General features: G+C 44.2%; 1 protein-coding gene across 9 annotated transcripts in view; it reads right to left on the bottom strand.

The window, feature by feature from the left end:
* The window catches only part of MICAL2 (microtubule associated monooxygenase, calponin and LIM domain containing 2), a 161,174-nt gene that overhangs the window by 134,161 nt on the left and 2,460 nt on the right, over positions 1–24,553 (bottom strand). The window contains exon 1 of one of the 9 annotated variants that reach the window (XM_075281273.1): positions 13,382–13,529. The exons of the other annotated variants lie outside the window; for them this stretch is intronic. The gene's annotated coding sequence lies outside the window, so the exon portion shown is untranslated. Of the gene's footprint in view, positions 1–13,381; positions 13,530–24,553 lie in introns of those variants that run through there. 9 annotated transcript variants of the gene reach the window in all.

Raw genomic sequence — 24,553 nt, 5'->3', positions numbered from 1 at the left:
GCGTTGTTCTGCTTGGCACAGACAGTGAAGCTGAGCAGCAGAAAAATGCTAAAATTGTAATAAACGGCAAAACACCAAGGGCAGTGCTGAGATCACTATCCTGCTATGTACTGAGTGTATACATTACTTATAATGTGTTAATTCAGAGTTTTATTATACTCCAGAGCTGTGCTCACTATCCTGCTGTGTACTGTATACAGATCACATTACTTATCCTGTACTGATCCTGAGTTATATCCTGTATTATACTCCAGAGCTGCGCTCACTATTCTGCTGGTGCAGTCACTGTGTACATACATTACATTACTTATCCTGTAGTGATCCTGAGTTACATCCTGTATTATACTCCAGAGCTGCGCTCACTATTCTGCTGGTACAGTCACTGTGTACATACATTACATTACTTATCCTGTACTGATCCTGAGTTACATCCTGTATTATACTCCAGAGCTGCACTCACTATTCTGCTGGTGCAGTCACTGTGTATATACATTACATTACTTATCCTGTAGTGATCCTGAGTTACATCCTGTATTATACTCCAGAGCTGCACTCACTATTCTGCTGGTACAGTCACTGTGTACATACATTACATTACTTATCCTGTACTGATCCTGAGTTACATCCTGTATTATACTCCAGAGCTGCGCTCACTATTCTGCTGGTGCAGTCACTGTGTATATACATTACTTATCCTGTACTGTTGCTGATTTCTAGTCTGTATTATGGGGCACTGACAGTAAGGGGTGCAGGGTGGGAGACCTCGCTGTAGATCACATCCTCCTTGCTGTAGATGTCTGTTCACATATACAGAGTGCGAACTGACAGGAGCAGGTGCAGGTGGAGCAGGATGGTTTCCTGTGGCCAGTTGGACAAATCTGAAAGCCATCTGGATTTCTAGAGACATCTATTCTAAGAACACATCCAGCATTGGTGACTCTGTTGCCGTATTACTGGAGAGATAGCACGTGAACATTAAAGGGAGTCTGTCAGCAAAAAAACCCATTTAGGATAAGGCTCCACTTTACAGAAAACCATAATATAATGATGTCGTATTGTTCACGGCTACGACCTGTCACTGTTATCAAGTCCCATTGAGACAGGACACATGCCAGTTCACTTAACATTCCAAGGATCTTACAGATGGAAGAAGGCGAATGTTTGGTGACCAACCCTCCAAATGTGATGTCTATGGAGGTGTTATCTTCTATTGTAATTCTATCTGCGATCTTCTATCATCATAATACGGTCTGTGATGGAAATGAAGTGACTTCTGCAAAGAAAACCTCTACAGAATTGTCAAATGTCAGGATTAGTAGTCAGAGTGAAAATTGCAGCATACAATCCCTATAGACCTCGCTGACCATACACTCCAATCCAATGCAGCACACATAGCATTGTAGTACTAGGACGCTCCCACAGTATTAAGATGAGATGAAGATTAATGGAGTTTCTACAAGAACTGGATCAACTACTGGATAAGATCAAAGCTTATTCCCAGATGACTCGGATCAGGAGCAACAAGACAATGCAGCATTCCAATAGGCACCGAGCGAGATAAAATACTCCACCTCTGATCCATTACCCTTATAGCGTATGATCTCATATCATACACTATGCTGCATAGTTTCCTCATCCTGTATTACACCGCCTGCACTGTAGTGTGCCCCCTGCTGCTGGGGGGGGATACTAATAATGATATGTAAATTGCTTATACAATCATGTCTGCAGGAGAAATCCAGATCAATGGCAAGGCACAAAGGCAAAATTAAAATTCCTGAGAAACCATTAGACTCATTGGCATTGCCTCAGTAGATATCTTACACCAGGTAACCTGGGAAGGGTGACATTAAATTACAGGGTGCCACAGTGCACAGAAGCTGGAGGTGCGTGATGTGGTAATGCAATTTAGGAAGTCTTCATCGGAGGGACTGCAAAGTCTTAGTACCATCTTGGCTCGGTTGGTACCAATGTCTATAGCCAAGGGACAACCTTTAGTTCTAAGACAGGATGAACCCCCAACCTGAAACTCATAACCCCAATGTAAAATTGGTAAAGGATCCCCATTTACCATGTGCTATCTATAATACTGTCATGTCTTATGTTGTATGAAGGTGCTAGAGCCGAAGGAAGTGGGAAATGTATATATTTGGTAGAACCAACTTGGCTTGATATGTGCCATGGTCAAATCATGCGGACATGGAAGTAGATCATGAAGTACTTTCATTTCCGCATTATTCAAGCGGGCAGCACACAGAGAGCACAGGGACCCCATTATAGTCTATGGGGTCCGTGTGCTTTCCCCGCACACCGCTTGCCAATGCGTTTGCAGACTCCCCCGAATGGATTACCAACGCAGATGTGAACGAGGTCTTAGACTGGATACAACTGTAACAAACTTTCAGCTACGAGAAGCATTAGGAATTCTAGATTTTAGATTTAAACAAATGTTTCCATTCTTTACAATGGCGATGATTTGTAACACAAAGTATATTGGAAAGTTGCAGAACTGTTCATCATACAAGGACTGCGCCTTAACAGGGAACCCCACAGTGACCCCAGACCTGTAGGGTGAGAATGATTAATCCTCTGTATACTGCACAGCCCTTAATACAACACCGTGGACATCGCCCACATAGGGCAGAACAGGTTTCCTTAAGATTAAAGGAGAATTGCAGTAAATGGCCATGTATTCTACCCGGGCGACTGTTTCATCTCCACTGATGTTTGAGGCAATTACAGTCTTTAAGAAGAGGAGCCTGACATATCATAAACCAGAAGACGATAAATAATAACACACAAGATCCCGTGTGACAGCCGCCTCCTACCGCACAAAAACCCGCTTATCTCTGACTAATAGGATAAATAGCTCTGTGTGCTTTCTAATTATATAGAGACAGGCAGACAAGCAGGCAGGCAGGGAGGCAGCACACCAGCACCACTCTCTGCTCTGCCTGTCTGACTGCTCAGGTCTAAAGTTCCCTTTTGATTCCAACACTCGGTGTATTAGTGAAGTAGAGATATCACCAGGATTGCAAAATGTGCAAAGTGTATTCTCCTGAGTGACTACTGGGTCATATAGGACAACCAGAGGAGAAGTTAACTCAGCGACTTCTGACAACTACACCACAACAGAAACATAACACTACACAAACCTAGACAAATATACTATATACCATGGGAGGAGATGTCTTATGTACATAATGTTGTCCCAGCTGAATAATACACTATGTATGAGCTTAAAGGAAGGTGGGGAGAGAAGTGACAACTGCTCAAAGCCCATTACTGGTTCACAGACGTGGTTGTATAATTTAATACTGCATCCTATAAACAGGAAAAACTACTATAATACTGCTCCTATGTAAAAGAATATAACTACTATAATACTGCCCCCTATGTACAAGAATATAACTACTATAATACTGCCTCCTATGTACAAGAATATAACTACTATAATACTGCCCCCTATGTACAAGAATATAACTACTATAATACTACCTCCTATGTACAAGAATATAACTACTATAATACTACCTCCTATGTACAAGAATATAACTACTATAATACTGCTCCTATGTAAAAGAATATAACTACTATAATACTACTCCTATGTACAAGAATATAACTACTATAATACTGCTCCTATGTAAAAGAATCTAACTACTATAATACTGCTCCTATGTACAAGAATATAACTACTATAATACTACCTCCTATGTACAAGAATATAACTACTATAATACTACTCCTATGTACAATAATATAACTACTATAATACTGCTCCTATGTACAAGAATATAACTACTATAATACTACTCCTATGTACAAGAATATAACTACTATAATACTGCCTCCTATGTACAAGAATATAACTACTATAATACTACTCCTATGTAAAAGAATATAACTACTATAATACTGCTCCTATGTACAAGAATATAACTACTATAATACTGCTCCTATGTACAAGGATATAACTACTATAATACTACCTCCTATGTACAAGAATATAACTACTATAATACTGCTCCTATGTACAAGAATATAACTACTATAATACTACTCCTATGTACAAGAATATAACTACTATAATACTGCCTCCTATGTACAAGAATATAACTACTATAATACTACTCCTATGTACAGAATATAACTACTATAATACTACCTCCTATGTACAAGAATATAACTACTATAATACTGCCTCCTATGTACAAGAATATAACTACTATAATACTGCTCCTATGTACAAGAATATAATTACTATAATACTGCTCCTATGTACAAGAATATAACTACTATAATACTACCTCCTATGTACAAGAATATAACTACTATAATACTGCTCCTATGTACAAGAATATAACTACTATAATACTGCTCCTATGTACAAGAATATAACTACTATAATACTGCTCCTATGTACAAGAATATAACTGCTATAATACTACTCCTATGTACAAGAATATAACTACTATAATACTACTCCTATGTACAAGAATATAACTACTATAATACTGCCCCTATGTACAAGAATATAACTACTATAATACTGCCCCCTATGTACAAGAATATAACTACTATAATACTGCCCCCTATGTACAAGAATATAACTACTATAATACTGCTCCTATGTACAAGAATATAACTACTATAATACTACTCCTATGTACAAGAATATAACTACTATAATACTGCCCCTATGTACAAGAATATAACTACTATAATACTGCTCCTATGTACAAGAATATAACTGCTATAATACTGCTCCTATATACAAGAATATAACTACTATAATACTGCTCCTATATACAAGAATATAACTACTATAATACTGCTCCTATGTACAAGAATATAACTACTATAATACTGCTCCTATGTACAAGAATATAACTATTCCTGGGAAGCACAGTGGATTAGTGGTTAGCACTGCAGCCTTGCAACACTGGGTCCTGGGTTCTAATCCTGCCAAGGACAACATCTGCAAAGAGTTTGTATATTCTCCCTGTTTGTATATTCTCCCTGTGTTTGTGTGGGTTTCCTCCGGGTACTCCGGTTTCCTCCACACGCCAAAGACATACTGATAGGGACTGTAGATTGTGAGCCCTATAGAGGACAGTGACTGTCCATATCTGTAAAGCGCTGTGGAATATGATGGCGCTATACAAGTAAGCATAATAAATAAATACTATAATACTGCCCCCTATGCACAACCGTAACAACGGTCTCTCTTTGTATGGTCGATTATTGTACGGCTTTACTTTCCACACTTGCTGTCTTTCTGTTTTTACACTATATAACTGATCTTGCGGTTACATCGCAGATGTAGCAACGACAGCAGAAACCGGTCTGAGCGGAGAATTACAGGGTGTCAGTACTTTGTGGTGGACGTGTCTCATCCTGTGAGGTCAGTGCAGGCTGGAGGGTTCGGTTCTCAGCTATTACATGCCAGAAAGGCATCTATAAAAATATCCCAGTGTATGCAGGGCATTGGGGTCAGGGTGTGAAAAACCAAAAATATTCCTAATTCATTGCTGTTCATATAATTGGAACAACAAGTTAGTAAATTGGGAAATTAGAATTAACCCTTTATACTCTCATTGGTTAATTTTTAATAGATGGCGCTTTAAAATGTGTCACCCAACCATACACGATGTAATTTGTTTTATGATAAAGGGGCACCCCGCCACTCGCCTACTGTAGAGTACAATCTATGGGCGCTCTGAAGATGCTGAGTGTAGAACATATGACTCATGATGGTCAAACACTTTAGATAGTTGTCGGTCACCTAAAAACTGCTGGATTCTAAGGCCCCATGGGACGTCCCACACCCAAAAAGCGCTGCAGGAAAAACCACGGCAGCAACACGTCGCGTTTCTTCCCGAAGAGCTTTAAACAGAAAGTTTGTGGAGTTTTCTTCGGGGAACTTTCTGTTACAATTATATCTATGGGGAAACCGCCGGCTTTGGAAATCGCAGCGTGTCCACACCATGTTTATTTTTCCGCAAAGTAGACATGGGATTCTTTAAAACATTTACTGTAAAATGCTGTGATTTTGCCGTGGATAAATCGTGGCATTTCCATCCCATGGGGCTTCGGCCTTATCTGCAACAAATCTGCGGCTAAATCTGCAACAAAAACATATTGGGTTTCTGCAAGGTGAGGCCTCAGCCTTATACACGCGCACACTTTTCTCAATGGGGGATGGATGAACTGCTGCAACTTCTAGTGTTGGGTTATCTACATAAAACAAAGGATTGAACATATTGAAATCCAACATGTTTAGTCCCTATTCCCCTGACCCCAGATATGATTGATATCTGCCCCTCCTCTTATATCACTGCTGTACATATACACATACCTCCCAACCGTCCTGATTTCCGCAGGACATTCACGATTTCGGTGATGTGTCCCGCAGTCCCGGTTGGAGGCAGGTATGTCCCGATTTCAACTCAGATCTACGTCTGGAGGACGCAGATCTGAGTTGAATACATACGCGGCTAAAGCAAGGAGCTGCACTCCGGCTAGTGGCTGTGTAGGCGCGATGTGATGACGTCACATCGCACCTACAACTGTGTTAGTGAGATTGCGGAGAGAGTGGCGGGGCAGCGAGGAAAAGGTGAGTTTAAGTGGTTTTTGTGTGTAGACATTGAGGTGGAACATGAAACTGGGGGCAGATGAAGGAGGGGACGGCATGACACTAGGGGCAGAGATGGAGGGACATGATCCTGGGGGCAGAGATGTGGGGACAGGAATCTGGGGGCAGAGATGTGGGGACATGAATCTGGGGGCAGAGATGGAGGGACATGAATCTGGGGTAGAGATGGAGGGGACATGAATCTGGGGGCAGAGATGGGGGGACATGAATCTGGGGGTAGAGATGGAGGGGACATGAATCTGGGGGCAGAGATGGAGGGGACATGAATCTGGGGCAGAGATGGAGGGGACATGAATCTGGGGGCAGAGATGGGGGGACATGAATCTGGGGGCATGAATCTGGGGGCAGAGATGGAGGGGACATGAATCTGGGGGCAGAGATGGAGGGGACATGAATCTGGGGGCAGAGATGGAGGGTACATGAATCTGGGGGCAGAGATGGAGGGGACATGAATCTGGGGCAGAGATGGAGGGACATGAATCTGGGGGCAGAGACGGAGGGGACATGAATCTGGGGCAGAGATGGAGGGGACATGAATCTGGGGGCAGAGATGGAGGGGACATGAATCTGGGGGCAGAGATGGAGGGGACATGAATCTAGGGCAGAGATGGAGGGGACATGAATCTGGGGGCAGAGATGGAGGGGACATGAATCTGGGGGCAGAGATGGAGGGACATGAATCTGGGGACAGAGATGGAGGGGACATGAATCTGGGGGCAGAGATGGAGGGGACATGAATCTGGGGGCAGAGATGGAGGGGACATGAATCTGGGGGCCGATATGGAGGGGACATGAATCTGGGGGCCGATATGGAGGGGACATGAATCTGGGGGCAGAGATGGAGGGGACATGAATCTGGGGGCAGAGATGGAGGGGACATGAAACTGGGGCAGAGATGGAGGGGACATGAAACTGGGGCAGAGATGGAGGGGACATGAATCTGGGGGCAGAGATGTGGGGACATGAATCTGGGGGCAGAGATGGAGGGGACATGAAACTGGGGCAGAGATGGAGAGGACATGAATCTGGGGGCAGAGATGGAGGGGACATGAATCTGGGGGCAGAGATGGGGGGACATGAAACTGGGGCAGAGATGGGGGACATGAATTTTGTCCCTCTTTCAGTTCTTCAAAAGTTGGTACCCCCAGTTTTATACCCCGGCCTCTGCCCCTCCTTGGTGCTATTTTATCAGACTATATAAGGATACAATGTGTCGATGCGTCTTCTATCATTATACTGTGGCCAGGCTGACACCAAGTAATGCGCACCAGACACATGTGGCGTGACGTTTTCCCGCACTTCCTGTGCACATGGGCTATAAAAAACGTGAAGTCATTTATTAATATCCTATAAGCACAAGTCAGTGCCTGTCACAAGCCTACGTGTATCCTCCATAATGAGGACGGGCGAGACTGTGGGAGGTTAATGGTAAATTCTGGATGAACAATACATTATTAATGGCTACAATTAGCAGCAGAAATGTTCTATAAACATAGACAACACTACAGCCTATGCACCAGCCGCAGGATCGGGCCTTATACGTCTATTACACATTCCATAGGGAAATGTTTGCAACTCATTCTCCTTGAAAGCAGAATCAAGAGTCAGAGTTGGAGGTCAGAAGCCGCTGATTCTGGACCAACGGACCATCTTATGTGTATGATGGTGTACCTTCAGCCTCAGATGGTCAGGAGAAAGAAGGATGGGGCATGTTGGATTTCAATAAGCCTGATCCTTGTATTCTCACTAGAGATAAGCAGCTGCAAACAGTCTGAGTGCTCTGTCAGTGACTAGTCTCCATGTCCTTGGCTTGCGTATGTGTATGTGTATAAGGGGGTCAAACAAGTGCTAAGGCGTATGACTACAGTATATCTACCCTGTGTATTCTATCAGTGCAAACTGCTGCTGTTTTATTTATTTATTTCCGGTTTCTTACACAACACATTTCCGCAACAATGTATACAGATTGTAATCTCTGCACCACAAAGAAAGCAACCGCGAAAACAGAAGTTGTACTGTGCAGGGACACAAATAACATATAATGTGAATGATACACATCATATGTAACAAGTGCAGTGTCCATATATACAGAATAGGAGCTGATACTGAGAATTATATCAGTATACAGGACGAGAGAAGTAGTACTGTGCACTGTCCATGTATACAGAATATAGGACAGATACTGAGAATTACACCCAGTATACAGGACTAGAGAAGTGGTACTGTGCAGTGTCCATATATACAGAATAACAGTAGATACTGAGAATTACAGGACTAGAGAAGTGGTACTGTGCAGTGTCCATATATACAGAATAACAGTAGATACTGAGAATTACAGGACTAGAGAAGTGGTACTGTGCACTGTCCATATATACAGAATAACAGTAGATACTGAAAAGGACACCAGTATACAGGACTAGAGAAGTGGTACAGTGCAGTGTCCATATATACAGAATAACGGTAGATACTGAGAATTACAGGACCAGAGAAGTAGTACTGTGCAGCATCCATATATAGATAATAAGAGCAGATACAGAGAATTACCCAGCAATGAGGTAGTACTGCGCATCCTGAGTCACATGTATCCCAGTGACATCCCTATTTCTAACATGTTACAGTTTTTGGGCTGAGACAGTGACGTTCACCTGAATCAGCAGCACATAACTGTGTCAGTCTGAATCATCTGGAGATACCATGGAAAGGAAACAACCTGATCCGCACCGCGTGGATTCCACGTTATATCATCCCCTCATCATACATGTCTTCCATCTGTGAGTCACTCCCAGCTATGACACAAAGTCTATGGAAAGTCTCTGCCGTTATCAATCCTATGGCAGGTAATAGTCAGAACTTTGCTCAACCTGTCAAAGAGCTTTATTACTTTATACCTGTTAGTGGAAGTCACCAGCTCAAGTGGTAGAAAAAGGAACCTGTCATGTTATATATGCTATCTATTCTATAGGCGGTATGTGATAGATCAGGAGGAGCCGAGCAAACTAATATAACGTTTTGTGGGAAAGGTTCAGTATAACTCAGAATACTTTTTCTATGCTGAGGAGTCCAGTGGGCGGTCCTAAGCAGTGATTGACAGCTGGTGCTATACACTCTCCAACAGGGAACGTTACCAGTCTACAGATGGATATACATATATTATATGTAATAAATCTGTAATGAAGCATTAATATGTGTATTGCATCAATCAATTCTGCATAAAGCCCCCATATGTATCATATCCATAAAAAATAGACAAGTCACAGACTGCTGTATGAACTGATCCTCGGGGGAGGGTCCCATTCATACAGAGCAGGCATAACTAATCAATCCTGCATTGAATACACAACCCTGCGGAGTGCCCCTATATAAGCCACCTGTGGAAAGCAGACATGGCCAATTGATCCTACAAGAAATGCCCTGTATGTAGATCGAAACAGAGCAGGCATAACTAATTCATATGGGCGGTATGTGCATATGGCTTCCATCCCTAGAAAGCAGATACGGCAAGCTGAGTACAACTGTGAAGAGAGCATTATATGGCACATTATAGAGACACGAGGTAGGACGCCCATCCAGCACATGAGGGTGTTATGGGGGGGAAATTCTTCAGATAACTTTGCAACAAAATGCAAAGCGAGTTAAGAACCCGGTCCCATCAACAACAGACCTTCTCTGTGTAAAGGAAAGCGGCCATTACTGCTATATATACTACTCGAGCATATACAGTGATGAGGCGTAAGGCACGAGGGTGTCTCATATCACAGGACGTCCATTCTCCCTGTGCGATATGCAGATGGTATGACATCCCCAGCAACATATCCAAGGCTATTGTAATATCCATAATACTGCTCACCCAGATCCCTAAACGTCATATCTGCCATGTTATCTGCTGACAAATCCCTGGGACTCTAGGAAAGCTGAGTAACTAAACCACCACTGGGTTGTAATCCAACTTTGCCTAGTTATGCCGCAATATTGGAACAGTGGATGTATCACTCTGCATAGACAGATTTGTTGTTCAGAAGTCTCAGAAAGCTGGATGACAACACCTACCCAGCTTTCCCAGATAGTAACGTAATGAAGAAAAAATTTTTGGGACAATTCAAGGACTGGGAATTTTTAGATTCTGTGGTGTTTATGCGACCAGTGCTCGTGGGGTCGTGTTTCTGATGTCGATTGAGTCCTAAAAGTTTTTGCCCACTTTGCAGATCTCTGGTGGGATCACTTTGCAGATCTCTGGTGGGATCACTTTGCAGATCTCTGGCAGATCACTTTGCATTGGGTAATTCATTGGGTTATTATTAACTTGTTACCCTGTAATCTCAGAGACGACAGATGTTATTGTCACACACTTCTCTGCAGAGCTGCTTCCCCATATGGAAGATATACAGCGGCGACCAGAGAGGGTATACAGGATGATGCCAGAGGAAATTACTCATAGACATGTCAGAAGACAGCCAGACGCAGAAGAAGAACATGAGGAGTCATTCATGAGAGCAGTCACTTAGTGAAAACAGAGCAGTCACTCAATGAAAATGGAGCAGTCACTCAAAGAGAATGCAGCAGTCACTCAATGAAAATGGAGCAGTCACTCAATGAGATCAGGGTTGTCACTTAATATGATCAGGGTAGAGCAGTCACTCAATGAGATCAGAGCAATCCCTCAGTGTGACCATGGCCGAGCAGCCAACTAAGGAGCACTTACTCATTGAGATCACAGCGGTCACTCAATGATATCACAGAGGAGGGGTTCAGAGGTAGCTCTTTACTAAATAAAAAGACACCAATATTAGAGACAGTCTATGGTAAGTGTGGACTCATTAGACATGTTGCATTTGGGTCCAGGAACTTCAAGTTACACCTACAGTCACTGAATGACATCACAACAATCACTGAATGACTTCATCGCAGTTCTCAATGACATCACACACTAAATGAAATTGCGCCAGATCTCAATGACATCACAGCAGTCACTGAATGACATCACAGCGGTGACTCAATGAGATCTGTACAACCAGCAGAGTGTTAGACCCACAGATACAATTAATGAATGATTTATCAGGATCTGAATGACAGCGGGAACCAGATCCTAGACACTCGGTAGCCGCTGACAAGTGCAGGATAGTCTTTCCAGCATGGCAGAGTTGCGAGGCCCCGGCTACAGATCAGTTACACTGGATATAAAGTCTCCTCCTGAGCTGGAATATCCGGGGGCCACAAGTATTACTGAGATACCAGATCCCTTTTATACACTCTTATCAGAGTCCTTGCCGGAGGGATCTATAAGATGCAGGGAATGTATGTCCCCCACCTTGCCCTGCGCACAGGCCGGCAGCATACAGGTGCAGTTTATGGCAGTCTGTATTCTGTCAATGGAGCCACAGACAGACCCGGGTCCATTGTATGGGATATAAGACCGTACAGGTCATCACCTTTACATAGCACCAGCACTAACAAGTACACGAACCATAAAAATACTAAGATGAAAGGAGAGGCTAGCCTGACCCACAGAGCTTACAATCTATAAACTCCTGAAAATGTCTCTACAAGTGAGTAACTATATCTAGTATAATCCCTCCTGTTAATGAATCTGCTATCACTCACATGTAGTTACCCTATAATAATGATACAACATAGGATTAGACAGCAATAACCTATACTGTAACACGACTGCTATGACATAGGATCAGAATACGTTTACCTAATAAATAATCTGCCCTATACTGTACAACACGGGTGCTAAGGCCTAGGCGACCGTCCCAATATCATTGCACAGTGTATGTATGACCCTACATAATCTAATGTAATAAAACAGCTGCTATGACATAGGGTTAATCTGCCATACCCCTGGACATAATTTATAATATAACAGAGGCAAGTATATAAGGTTACGTGACTATAATATAACCATGTGTTAGACTACATTACACCTATAAGCCATTATATAACACAGTGCTGCTATAACATAGGCATAACGCGTAAAGATGACTCTATATAACACCTAACGTATGGACAATTATATTATAGAGTGGGGTTATAATGAACCTATACATGATCCATAGTATTACATGACTGCTTTGACATATGCAAAATATAATACACAGCATAGCTGCAGTGTAAGGATGGCCATATAATACACACAACATAACTGATATATCAGAGTCGGGGTATAATGAATATACAAGTCATTATTACATAGCTGCTATAACCCAGGTGTGATGGTGACCAGATATAACATAGCTGTCAGGTCATAGGGTTACAGTATGAACCTATACATGATCAATATTATTATGTCTGCTATGATATAGGTATAATGATGAGCATATACCATATAGCACATATGCTACAACATGTAATATGCCATGATAACTGTATAACATATAGGCTGTAATATAAATGTCATGTGCAATAACTATATATATCATATAGGTGCAATGGGCAATGCTAACCATATAACATATAGGCTATAGGTGTCCTATACAGTGATAACATAGGCTGTAGCAATGTGCAATGATTATAGCTTAGGGTGCCCTGACCTTACACCTGTATCTTCTAACCTATCTGCTATAACACAGGCTCTAGTCCAGGCTGCATTGCCCCTATAAGAGCTGTATGGGAGGTCACTGCCTCCTGTTGGCTGTCACTGGAGCGCTGCTGTCACCTCCAGGACTTGTCACTGACTTTGCACAAGAACAGGACAGACGGGCTGAGAGATCAACAGGTCCTTACCATGAGATGAGTGCAGAGCCCCGCAGAGAGGGGGCACAGGAGCCTCAGCACGGGGTCATGGTGCCAGTGTGGAGGAGCACAGGTCCCAGCAGTCCGGAGCACGCAGGCAGTGCACTCAGTGTGACAGCTCCGCTCACATTGCTGCAGCTCCCGGGACTCACAACTGGGGAGTGGAGGGGGCGTGTCCGACCCGGCTGAGCGACAACCTCAGGACACGCCCCCTCCTGCTGTCACTCATCTCTGCTAATGACTCCCCGGAGACTCATGGCCAAGGTCTCGTGTAATGTCACAGGGTCAGGCAGAGGGGGTCAGCAGCAGGGGGCAGTAGTAGTGCTGTGTGGCTCTCTGACACTGTATCACACATGATGGGCTTAGATACCTCTGCTCAGCTGACATGTAATATCACAAATGGGTCAGACTACAGTAAGCTTAGATACAGCAGTTCAGCAGGCGTTATTACACTTGATACATTGTCTCAGGTTACAGAATCACACTGGTAGATTAGAAACAGCATGTCGGCAGACAGTATCACACATGAAACAACACCTGAGTATGCTGTATCACACATGGCAGGCTAGAAGCCCAATATCAAACAGAGCTAGGCTTAGATACAGCAGTTCAGCAGGCGTATTACACTTGATAGCATTAGATACATCGTCTCAGGTTACAGAATCACACTGGTGGATTAGATACAGCATGTCAGCAGACAGTATCACACATGGCACGCTTAGGTCAGGCTAGAAGCACAATATCAAACATAGCTAGGCTTAGATACAGCAGTTCAGTAGTCAGAATGACGTATGATAGGATTGGATACAGATAAACACTAAACGTAGCGGTGCGCTGAATTAAGGGCACTGTCGACTTTCCCATTATGTGCCCCAGGCAAGAGATATCGTGCCGGTACCCATATCTGTCCACTGTCAGAAAGGCGTTCCTGACAGTCTAGCTGGGCTGTGAGTAATGTCCCCCCCTGACAATACTCCTCCATAGCCCTGTACTGTCCTTGGACACTGAGCCGTGAAGAACGCCGCCAATACTAGTCTACGGATGATACAGTCAGTAGGGGGCGCTCCTCACAGCCAAGCTAGACTGTCAGGAACACACTTCTGACAGTGGGGAGACATCGGTAACGGCACCGATATCTCCAGCCCTGGGGTACAAAACGGGACAGCCGATAGTGCGCTGAATTCATTGCACTGTCAGCTTTCTAGCGGTATATAAAACCACATATGCTCGAGGACTCAGGGGTTACAGCCTGGTGCTGACCCCCGGCCCACCTTTACTATACAGGAAATTTACCTGTGAGATCCGGAGAGGGTGGAGCAATCATGTGACCAGGGATAGAAAACAGGTCAGAACCCCCAGGTCCATAAGGAAGAATCCACCAGGTACAGCAATGTTAAGTCCATGGACAATCCCTTTAAATACAGAGGCTCAGCAGACAGTACCACACATGCTGGGCTTAGATACAGCTGCTTACTAACAGCATCATACATGATAGACAGGTAACGCTAATCTACATGCCACCTAGTTGGGGGTCATCTGACAACCTTAAGGTGTCCCCACCCATCAAGGTGATTCAGATCCATCAGTTTTATAGGGTGTCTTGGCTTTCCCCGTTTTGGGTGACAGAAGGATTGGGCACATTAAAGTTCAACATGTCCGATCCTTTGTTCTCAAGTCAGTTAAAGGAGCCAGGCGGTGGCTTGTTCTCCTCTTCCTATAGAGAACACATGCACACTCAGCGATGGTGACATAGCGGATTCAGCTATTGATGGTGGTTACTGCAGGTCATAGGAGTATCCCCGCTATGGCGACTCGATCCGGCTCTTCAGATTTTCACAGCAGTTCTCGATTATTTTGTAGTCTCTGTTTTTGCACTTTATTAACCACAAATTCTGATGTGATCCCATTTTCCCGCTGGACACTGACTAATCCTGAGCAACATCCTACAGCAATGAAATATTCCTTCAGTATAGGGTGGTTTTTTAGCAACGATAACAAGGTATAAAATCACACGGAGCCGCTCAGTAACCCTTTAGGTGCTGCAGCAATAGCAAAAAAATCAAGAACCAGAGGGGATATTTGGAATCAATTGTCAGGAACATTACAGGAGTTTATTTCCGTGTGATCGTAATTACCCGTATAATTGTGCAGTCAATTACTTAAACGTATCGTGTTTACTTTCAGGTTTTCCGTCTGCATGCCGAAACGCGTCTAATCTGGGCGGGTGCAGGAGACGCAATGAAGGAGGGTGCTCATGTATTCATCTCAGGTCACAGAATAAAAGACTAAAAGTTGTGATCTTTACTGCATTAGGTGCTAGAGGATGGTGCCACAGTCTGCGGTGAGGTATCTAAGCCCATCCTGGGTGCTACTGTCTGCTCATTTCGGGTATCTAAGGCTATGTTCACATCTACGTGGCTGCATTGCATTGTGGGTCTGTCAGGGTTCCCATAACCTTTGACGGCAAGAATAGAGCAGCATGCAGCAAAAACCTCAACATATCCTATTATAGTCAATGGGATTTATCAGGGGCTATTCAGATGATGAATGGCGTCCGTTATCAATGAACACCAGTGTGAACAGCGCCTAGGCCTAACATGTGCAATCCTGTCTCAGTCACACCGCACTACAACCCTCATTATGTAATGTTATAGTCATTAGTGTCCGGTATTAGAATAGAAAGATCCTTTCCTAGTATTTGTTGGGACAAACCCTTAAAACCTGGGAGTGTTCCCGAAGATAAGGGACACCTAATGACCGATAATGAATTTTGGAATATTGAATAGGGCACGGCGTATTAAGTTAGGCGAGACATTACAGAGTCGTATGCATGTCTGGGATGTGTAATATTCTGGTGCCCTGATAGTCCCATCTTGTTTGTGTGATGGTACTTAAATAGTTAACACAGTCGCCTTGTTTTCCTATTGTTGCACTTTTAATCGGAGCCCCCACCATCACATGTCAGCCCCATAGGCAGGGGACGTGGGATCTCCGTGATGGTGATCTGTGGGGGTCTCAGTGATGGGATGTCGAGTGACCAGACACCTACACTCCAAATTTGCTAGGGTTTTCTCAAATTTTCAGGGATGTTTTGGGAAAATTCAGCTTGTCCCATCCCGAAAAAGAAAAAGGACAAAATCTCGTAAAAGTGGGCAGGTAAGGTTAAGTTCAGATTCTGAGGCGGATTCCGTGTCCAAAAAACCCCGTGTGAACTTACTTAAATACTGCAACTTCACCAAGGTTATTGTTATCATGAGGAAGCTGTGATTTCAGGCCGTATTCACATGTGGTTCAGGTGTCATTAAAAACCACATCTGATAAAGTGCATGTATTTACCGCGCTTTATGATGCTGTCATTTCCCCCGTGGTTTTACAGATGAAACACATGTATGTTACACGGATTACCAGGATATTACTGGGCGGCCATTCCAATTGCCGCATTGTAAATGGTGACAAAACATTGTGGTTTGTAACATGTGGTTTTTAACTGCACCTCATGCAATGTCTGAATGCGCCCCAAGGGAAAGGTTGCGCGTAAATTTTTATAAAAGTGTGTGGATAGATGGGACGTAAAGATGTACAGTGCTTTGCAAAATCGAGCACAATGCTTCTTATTTCCAAGTCCTGCTGCAGTCTGCCTCCCATTGAAAATAATGGGAGGCGGATTTCAGGAGGAATCTACCCTGGATTTGGAAGCAAAATGTGTCCCCAAATCCACATAAAGTTCCTCCGTGTGAACATACTGTGGTCCGCAAAAAGAAACTGATGGCAGAATAAACACATTGATGCTACGTTGACCCCCACGGACCCCATAGACTATAATGGAGTCCGCCGGGTTTCCACCCAGTTCCTGCCCGATAAATGCGGAGAGAAGAGTCCTGCTTACAATACGGCCTATAGTCCCAGGTCACATCAGTCAGCAACTGTTTCACCTGCAAAAATTGGGCCGACAATCACTACATTTGCAAATATTCATGGTTAGAATAAGGGCAAAGCTATATGTGGTAGGGAGGAAGCAATCTCTACCGGGCCCTGGAGCCTCAGGGGGGCCCAAAGGCCTCTCTGCAACATAAGAATACACCATTATTATAGGTAGCACATGCTATGCGGGAGTTCCATTCATTATTTTGCATTGGGTCTGAGAAGCATCACGTTACATCTCTGGGTAAGAAGCTGCATGGCACGCTACGCTACATGTGAACCTAGTCTTATAGCCCATAGATTCTCCCATCTAAATCATTACCTGGCTGGCGCGATGCCCGCTTGTAATATAGACTTTAATTATGACTTCTGGACTCTGGCCAGACGTAATGACTTTGTTTAGAAGCAGTTTGGTGTGTCATGGAGTGATAGGAAGCTCCGAACTTCTAGCCAGATTAGTCAACCAGTTCACATGGGACTGGCAGTGGCCCCAAAAGCAATGGGAAATATATTGGGAGCTCTTTGACTTTGGTTCAAAACGGCAGCCAAATCTACAACAAAAAATTCAGCTTTGAGGGGTCTCAGCCTTTGGAGATGGTAAAGCTGATTGAGGCTAGGGCCCGTCTTACAGTCTCTGCAAAGATGGGGATCTTGCAAATCCCATCCATGCATTGCAGACAATACGCGCAGCGGAAACACTGCGATTTCCAAAACCATTGCGGTATATCAATTATACCTACGGAGATGGCGGTGGTTTTCCTATAGGTATAATGGAAGCAGAAAGTCTGGGACAAGCGCTGCAGTGTTTTGCTGCGGCCCGCTATGTGGGGTCTTAGCCTAATACAAGATCTTCTGAACACCCACAATGCACTGCTCTGTATATCTTTGGGTGTGAATGGAGCCAAAAATGTCCTATCCCGCTATTACGTTTTTTGGTACATTCTGAGATACTGGGAATTATTTCTAAAAGTGAAGTTTTCCTTTAAGAAAGCGTGACTATTCCACCCACACTCGGCCTCTCCTTGCTGACTTTCTGACTGTAATAAGCGGCGCCTAATACTTACAAGAACAGATACAATAAAATTAACTTTTTTTTTCCCTCTAAACCTCTGGAATGAATAAATAAATCAGGCCGAGCACCAAGTTCTTCAAGATGTTTTGACGTGAAGGAGACGCAGCCAGACTGACCACATGACTGTGTAGCCGGCACAGCCCTGAGAACTGGCTGCCGGAGCCTGGTAAACACCCTTGGGGCACCCTGCCACAGGTGTGGCTCCAACAACATCTTCACATGCAGCGCATTTGTGCCCTTGTGCCCTCTCTGAGTATCGCCCGAGCGGCGAGGAAAACAGGAATCAGCATAACCTGCACTGATAATTCATGATATGTCTGATATAGCGCTGACTTATTCAACAGCGCTGTACCCGATGGGTTCAAACTGTGCATTGCAGATATTGCCTGTTGGCAACCCCGGGCAGTTGTCAATACCTTTCCCAGAAATCCCCCCTTTTGTGGGCGATTATTGGAACCATATGCAAAGATTTGTTTTGTGGCTGCAGCACCTGTGTGCTGGGCCATAGTTATTGCAACCGGGCCTCAGAGCATGAGGGGGCCCACAAGTCCTTCAACAAGGGGGGCCCCATTACAAATTTTACTTTGGGGCCGAAGCGATTCAAGTTACGCCCTGCGGATTTATGTTCATCAGTCGGAGGCAGACTATGTATTTCAGCCATAATACTGACCCTAAAATTTGGCCGTGTTGCATAATGCAAGGCCATGGGTCACCTATAGGTCATTATCTATAGACTGTTATAATACAGCGCACCCTGGAGGCCGTAGATTTCCTTCCAACCTGTGAAGGCGACTGCTTGTGCTGCTGAGTGCAATAGTGATGCCAACCAATACTATGTAAGGGTATGTACTTGTGCAGTGACACACACGTGTAACAATTTCTATGGATAATTCTCTGACATCCTTCTAGAATATCTGGGACCTTACATAAGATCCTCACATTTCCATATGAGTCAGGTTATGGATGTCCTATCCTTCGAAAACCAAACCTGCTCTCGGGATTCTGTAATAATGGCGCCATCTAGAGGAAAAATTTAAAACTTCCTTAAGAACTAGCGTCAGATTTGTAGAGCTGTAACGTAAAGAGGACCTTTCAAGTTCTCGGACATGTGCGGTATTATATACTGCAACAATACGCTGAGCTCAGGGCACTGTTGACCTTCACAGTATGCACCTCAATGCTGGAGATATCGGGGTCGTTAGATTTGGCACCGATATCTCTCCACTGTCAGAAAGGAAGGCCTTATGGCAACACCCTCCGGACGGTACAAGGCTATGGCAGAATACTGTCAGGGGGACGTTCCTCCCAGCTCAGCGATGACGCTACTCTCTAAGGCCCACCCTTCTGACAGTGGAGGGATATCAGTGCCGAAACATATCTCCAGCACCAGGGCACATCCCTGGGGTCACGAAGGGTTCACTTTAAAGCTCCTGGGCCCTGATACAAAATCTATAATGGAGCTCCCCTTTACTATTAATACTGGTCTTGCATGGAAGGCCCCACTCAAATGTCGTCCAATGCTGCTTCCTTGGGGGGCAGATTCCAACCGAAATTTGGAGCTGATTTTGAGGAGGAATCCGCCATCAGATTATTGTATTTTCATGGGTTCATGGGTAAAATTGGCCTAATATTTAATTCATAATTAAAATAAAGCCATAATAGATCCTGCTTGCTGACGGTCTCCATGCTGCAAATATTCTCGTGGCACTCATATCATGGTGACCTACCTTGTTCTGGTTGAGGAAAGCTCTGGTGACCAATGTGAAGTTGTGTTGGCGTCTGCAGTGGTGTTGGTATACCCCGTGCCCTGCACCATCCGCTCTATATACTACTAAGTCTCCTCTGAGTAAGCAATTCTCATTAATCAATAACTGTAAATTGTATCTGCAGCAGAGACGTGTTCACACCTTACATGGACCGAGGCCGTAAACAAACACGACAAAGGTTACAGCCTGGAGCAGCCATATCATTACCTTCTAAGGTTTGCACCTTAACTGAACCATCCATAATAGGTAAACGTACCCCAGATTGTAGCATGTCCTCCTGATATCTGGGGACAATAAAGTGCACTGACCAAACCTGCAAATCTGAATGGTGGCCAACCTACAGGTGTGTATATACATGGTGCAGAGGTAGCAGCAGCATGTGGACCCTGATATATGGTGAGGCCCATGGCGGGTTGCATGTATACCCAGTTACTATAGGGCACTGCGCTGGTGTATGGCTGCTCTCTGCTGTCACCGAAACCTTTCTTACCTATCAATATGCTGGGACTGACGACAAGGATCCTGTTACTGGCACATGTCCCGGGCTGGCACAGCCGACCACTAGTAATATGTGGCAGGTGCAACGCAGCAAGACAGATGAAAAATATATGAGAAATACCAAGTGCAGCCGGCTCTGCAATAAGGAGCAAGGGCATCGGCGGCCATTCTCGGGGGTGAAGGATCCCTTGTATACAGGACGTACACACAGAATGCTTCAGGAATAGAAGGGTTAAGAGTTTACTGTTGTCAAGGAAGAAAAGAGAACTGTAAATCCCAGAAATATTTGGTGTGACCTTTGCCCTTTGCCTTTCATCTATTCTTCTCAATACACTGACAGTTTTTGGCTCCGCAGCCTGATACAACCTGTCTTGGCCGAATATTTCTCACAGCTGAAGGTTTGCTACAATGGTATCCAGTATAGACAATCGTTGAGCAGGATTGATCTGTCCTTATAGATTGTTTCAAAGTATCAGCGCACGTAAGGCTAGGTTCACATCTGCGCATAGGTCTCTGTTTTTTGGGTCCGCTAGACCTGAACGGCGGAGAGCCAGACCGCTAAAACAGTGGACACCCATGGACCCTATATACCAGTGACAGGGAACCTTTTAGAGACCAAGGACCCAAAATGCACCCCAAAACACACTAAATTATTGCTAAGTGCCAACGCGGCAATTTAATCTTAATACTGTGCGGATCCACAAAATATGGTCGTGTGAATGAGGCTGTACAGAGCTTTCAATGATACAAAACAACTTTGGACTGAAAGGTTTAATTCTGAATTTGGCATAATTCTGAACAATTAATGTTCACTATTTACATCACACAGGATCTATGTTATAGTAGCCATGCAATGTTATTAAAGTCTGCACTAATATGAAATCTGCTATAATACAGATAGTGTGTGATATAAATTGTGAAAGGGGCCTACACAGTACAATCTGCCCCACAGTGATCCCCACACAGTACAATCTGCTGCACAGTGATCCCCACACAGTATAATCTGCCCCACAATGATCCCCACACAGTACAATCTGCTGCACAGTGATCCCCACACAGTATAATCTGCCCCACAATGATCCCCACACAGTACAATCTGCCCCACAATGATCCCCACACAGTACAATCTGCTGCACAGTGATCCCCACACAGTACAATCTGCCCCACAATGATCCCCACACAGTACAATCTGCTGCACAGTGATCCGTACACAGTACAAACTGCCCCACAGTGATCCCCTCACAGGACAATCTGCTTCACAGTGATCCCCACACAGTATAATCTGCCCCACAATGATCCCCACACAGTACAATCTGCTGCACAGTGATCCGCACACAGTATAATCTGCTGCACAGTGATCCGCACACAGTACAAACTGCCCCACAATGATCCCCACACAGGACAATCTGCTGCACAGTGATCCGCACACAGTATAATCTGCTGCACAGTGATCCCCACACAGTATAATCTGCCCCACAATGATCCCCACACAGTACAATCTGCTGCACAGTGTACCGCACACAGTATAATCTGCTGCACAGTGATCCGCACACAGTACAAGCTGCCCCACAGTGATCCCCTCACAGTACAATCTGTTCTACTGATGGGTTCCCACAGAGAGGGCTCTGAGCAGTGGTGTAACCACCGCCGTAGCAGCAGAGGCAGCTGCCACAGGGCCCGGGACATTAGGGGTCCGGCAACAGCCGCTACCGCTGCGGTTTTTTGTATTTTTTTCTTAATTGGCCATTACCAGCTGGAGTTACTCCAGCCGGTAACAGGCCTATTTACTTACCGTTCCTGGCAGGGCCAGTAAGCTGTAGTTCCCTCACATGCAAGAGTTTGCTGTGTCAGAAACAGAGCGGCTCATGTGACTACTGAGACCAATCTGTGGCTGCTGGTAAAGAACCGGTGACTACTAATTGGTTTCCATGGTCATGTGTCACTGTTTTTGGCGCTGTAAGTCGCAGTATGTGAGCTAAAAGGGGATCAGGACTGGATAACAAAGCACCAGGGTTAGTATAGGTGGGTATGCTTTGTATTTTGTTCGTTTTCCACCCACCCCAGTCACCTCTGAGTTTGTTTTAAATCCTGGACAACCCCTTTAAGTATCAGCAAACCATTCCCTGCCTGTATCCAGCCCATTAATCTGCATAACATCACAACACGTGAAGTATTTCACAGCCCCAAGTGAGAAGGAATCGCTGCTGCAGCACATTCACTTCTAAAAATGTTCTCGCCCTGGGAGAGACACCAGCAGGAAGGATCCGTAAGGGAATGTTCACATAAGAAGAGCGATACATATAGAGCGCACCATGTTCAGGAGAATTCTACGTAATACCGCCATCTCTGCCCTGCTGTGATTTTCCACCAGGAGCAGGATTCTGTTCCTAATCATTATTAAGATCATTGCTTGCTGTCAATGAATGGAAACATTCCTGTTCTATACAAACCTAATGCTACTCACAGCTGAGGTGTTGTTACAGATGTTTCCAGTCTAGGCAATGCCTCATTCACATCTACGTTGGTATTCTGTTCAGGGGATTCCGCATGAGACCTCCCCCTCCCGAACGGAATACCTAACGCAACTGCAAGCGGTGTGCAGTGAAAGCACACGGACCCTATAGACTATAATGGGGTCTGTGTGCTTGCCTCCAGATCTCCGCAGGGATCATACTGACGGTAAAGTAGTTCACAATCTACTTTCCTGTCCGCATGATTCGTGTGGGCAGCGCGCGGCAAGCACACGAACCCCATTATAGTCTATGGGGTCCTCGTGCTTTTACTGCACAGCGGTTGCAATTGTGTTTGGTATTCTGTTTGGGCGGGTCCCCATGCGGACTCCCTCATACGGAATACCAATGCAGATGTGAACAAGGGGTAAGCTGATTGTCTCACTAGTATGAATCAGTATTTGGCCGATGTCCAGGGTGTGGGTCCTCTTAGGCCACCATAATCACATGCACCAATACAGTTGAAATGCATGGTAGAGCAGCAGACAAGATGTCTTCTTCCCGGCACAGACAGGCACAATGCTATGACATCATAGTGTTGCTCCACCTGCGCTGAGACACCGACCTCCTGTGTGTGCCTCTGCACTTGTCAAGCAGAGAGGAGGTACTTCGGCAATGGTGGCAATGGTGGCTCAGTTCTTATGATAGGGGTATTATAGCTATAGGGGAAAATCATATTTATAAGGGGCATAGAAAATATAAGGGGTTATTATGACTATAGGGGAGAGAGAATTTATGTAAAGGGAAATAAAAACTATAAAGGGTGTTATTAATATTTTGTTGTAGAAAATAAAGTATTTCTCCCAGAAAATAATTGCAGTTACCCATATTTTGTTATACTCGTATTTATTTCCTGTGTGTGTATTGGAACAGCACAAAAAACTAAAAGGAAAATTGGACATAAACTCCAAATATTGGCTGAACAAAATTGTTGGCAACTTGTGATGTTTGTTCAAACTCACATCTAGCAAGTAACAGGTGTGGGCAATATAAAAACCACACCTGAAACCAGATAAAAAGGAGAGAAGCTGATCCAACCTTTGCAAGGTGTGACTGTGTATGCCACACTAAGCAGGGAGAACAGAAAGATGAGAAGAGATCTGTCTGAGGACTTCAGAACTAAAATTTTGGAAAAATATCATCAATCTCAAGTACATGTCTAGAGATCTTGATGTTCATTTGTCTACGGTACACAACATAAACAAGAAGCTTACAAATCATGGCGCTGTAGCTAATCTCCCTGGATGTTGACGGAAGAGAAAAATTGGATAAACTCGTATAACAAAATGTGTAATGGCAATAATTTAATTTTCTGGGAAAATTTCAGGAGTGCTGACACTTATGGTCATTGGAGGCGCTATAACTATACGGGGTCATTAGAGGGTTTTATAAATAT

The sequence above is a fragment of the Leptodactylus fuscus genome, chromosome 7 (genome assembly GCF_031893055.1).
Source record: "Leptodactylus fuscus isolate aLepFus1 chromosome 7, aLepFus1.hap2, whole genome shotgun sequence".
Lineage (NCBI taxonomy): Eukaryota > Metazoa > Chordata > Amphibia > Anura > Leptodactylidae > Leptodactylus > Leptodactylus fuscus.
Note: the sequence above shows the minus strand (reverse complement) of the source record. Positions and strands in the feature narration are given on the sequence as shown.